Source organism: Schistocerca serialis, unplaced genomic scaffold (genome assembly GCF_023864345.2).
Source record: "Schistocerca serialis cubense isolate TAMUIC-IGC-003099 unplaced genomic scaffold, iqSchSeri2.2 HiC_scaffold_514, whole genome shotgun sequence".
Taxonomy (NCBI): Eukaryota; Metazoa; Arthropoda; class Insecta; order Orthoptera; family Acrididae; genus Schistocerca; species Schistocerca serialis.
In genome coordinates this window covers 37,501-40,000 of record NW_026048096.1, presented here as the reverse complement: position 1 = coordinate 40,000, position 2,500 = coordinate 37,501, and the positions used below count along the sequence as shown (strand labels likewise).

The 2,500-nt window shown below is 63.8% G+C and overlaps 1 pseudogene; it reads right to left on the bottom strand.

Annotated features, from left to right (window-relative positions):
- LOC126447610 (large subunit ribosomal RNA) overlaps nt 1-2,500 on the bottom strand; it is a 7,962-nt pseudogene that overhangs the window by 2,586 nt on the left and 2,876 nt on the right.

Below are 2,500 nucleotides of genomic sequence, written 5' to 3'. Positions count from 1 at the left end.
GTGTCCGCCGGAAGGCGGAACCATCTCCTGACGGCGGCACGGATGGTCACATCTGCCGCTTTCAACGCACCCACTCGGGTGCGGCTGAGGGCCAGCCCATGGTACAGGCCAGGCAGAAGTACGGTGGTGAGGGCGTGGAGGCGCTGTTGCGGCTTGAGCGGAGCTCGGGAGATGACGTCCAGCTGCTCCACCAGGTGGCGTCGTGGGTTGAAAACGCAGCGACCAGCGGTGGAGAATTGCAGTCCCAGGTACCGGAAGGTTTCACCCACACGTAGGGCGGGCACGGTGGCGTTGCCCGCTTTGAAGGTAACGTCGGCGTCGACCTTCACCTTCTTGTCGCGCCCAGACGCGACTAAGGCGAGGGTGAAACACTTCCGGGCGTTGATCTGCAGCCCCAGATGGGCGAGGGCTGCGACGGCTGCGTCGATGAGGGACTGCAATCCCCTCGCGGTCGATGCAAAAAGCAGGACGTCATCTGCGAAGGCCGCAGCGTTAACTCTGCGACCAAGGATCCGAGCTCCGATGTGGGAGGGAAGTTGACTCAAAACATAGTCCACCGCAAAATTGAAAAGGAGGGGGGAGAGGGGGTCACCCTGACGCACACCCCTAGCCGGCTGCAGGGGCACGCCCACGTCGGCGCCGCCCGCTATCACTGTCGTGCTACCCTCGTAACACCTTTCGACGTACTCAATAAAGCAATCCGGCAGGCCATGAGCCCTCAGCACGGGGCGGAGGGCAGCATGGTCCACCGAATCGAACGCTTTAGAGACGTCGATCGATGCCACAAAAACAGAGCGACAGGAGCGGACTGCGTCGGTGAGAGCAGTGTCCAAGATGAAGGTGTTTTCCAACATCCCATCCCGGGGGATGAATGCCCGCTGACGTTCGTCCACAGCACATGCACGCATCAGGCGTGACGCGAGAACCTTGTGAAAGGTCCGCGCCAACACCGAGCAGACCGTAATGGGGCGAAAGTCAGCGGGGGATGTTGGTGCAGCCGTTTTGGGGAGAAGTGACGTCCGGGCGCGAAGCAGACGCTCGGGGAGGGCGCGGGCCAGGAGGAAGAGATTCAAGAGTTTCACCAGGACTTCATGCGGCAGGCGCCGCAGCTCCGCTGGAGTCAGGCCGTCCGGCCCGGCTGCCGATCCCCTGGGCGGCAAGGCAGCAGCGACCTCCTCACGTGTGACCGGCCCCCATAGGCACTCAGGAGCGACAGGCTCCGAGTGCGGGAGAAGGCGGTCACGGATGAAGCCGGCGGTGGAGATCGGCTTCTTCGTGAAGAGGTCCGCCCAGAAGTCCAGCAGACCGGGGACGTCGGGTGGCGGCTGCAGCAGGGTGCCGTCCAGCAAGCCGCGCACGCAACGTGCACGCGACCTACGGAAGGCGTCCTGTGTCCGCGCATATTCCCAGCGGCGCCGCTTGCGCTTCTGCAGCGGCGGGGCGGCAGGCGGCCGCTTGGATGATTGGCGCGGCCGCTGTGTCCTGGTGATCGACCTCTCCCTCCTGGACCCGACCGACGCAAGGGCATCCGGGAGCATGCCCTGGATGACATCGGGCGGCGTGCCCCGCCCCAGACCAATGACTCGATCCAGGGCAGAGAAACGCTGGGCGGAAGCAGGTAGCCCCGCCAGATGCTCCCAGATGGCGGCGTCAGTCGGCCCCTCCGGCGGCGGCCCGGTGGTGTCGGCCGCGAAGTCCTCGGCTGCGTCGACGGGCGGCGCAGCGGCCTCGCCCGCGTCAGGCAGCGAGCTCGCTGCTCCCCGGCGGGACGCCGGCTCTTCACCCCGACCGATCTCAAGTGCCTCCATGAATTGGCGGACAAGCTGCTTGTGGGCAGCTTGCCGCCGTCGGCACTTGATTGCCTCAAGCGTTCGGTCGGGGAACATCCTGGTAAGTTCTTGATTTACAAAGAAGAACCGGGCGTCCCTCTCAAGGAACAGTTCGGCCTCTGCCTTGGCGAGCGACAGGACTTCTTCCTCCGTCCACCTCGCGCGATGCCTCTCCGTCACGATCTCAGCGTTGGCGGCCGCAGGGTGTTGGCGGCGGCGATGGACCCCGAGACCGTTCTTCGTGGTAAAAGTGCGGTGGCACTCACTGCAAGCAAAGGGAGCTACACAAACTATCGCATTTTCGTTACGGCCGGTTGGCCGGATAGGTGCTGGGGTAGCTGGGGTGGCACCTTCAGCGGAAGGGCCACCATCTCTTGTTTCTTGTCGGCTGCCCCCAACTATAAAGGGATAATGCGAGGGGGGGCTGGTAACCCCCCCAAGCCCCTGGTGCGGTCTTCCACTCTGCAAAAATCAGCGGGCCCACGAGAAGGGGAGAAGACCGCAGGAGAGGAGAGGCTAAGAGGGCTAGGCCCATGTATTGCGCATCACTCTCCCTGTAACTATAACCCAAGGAAGGCACCTCGCAGCAGCAGCACGACTACATCAAGACCGCACTTCGAAAAGCCAAGTCCGGATGCAGCCACACCGCCGCCACTTGGCCACCTTAAGAG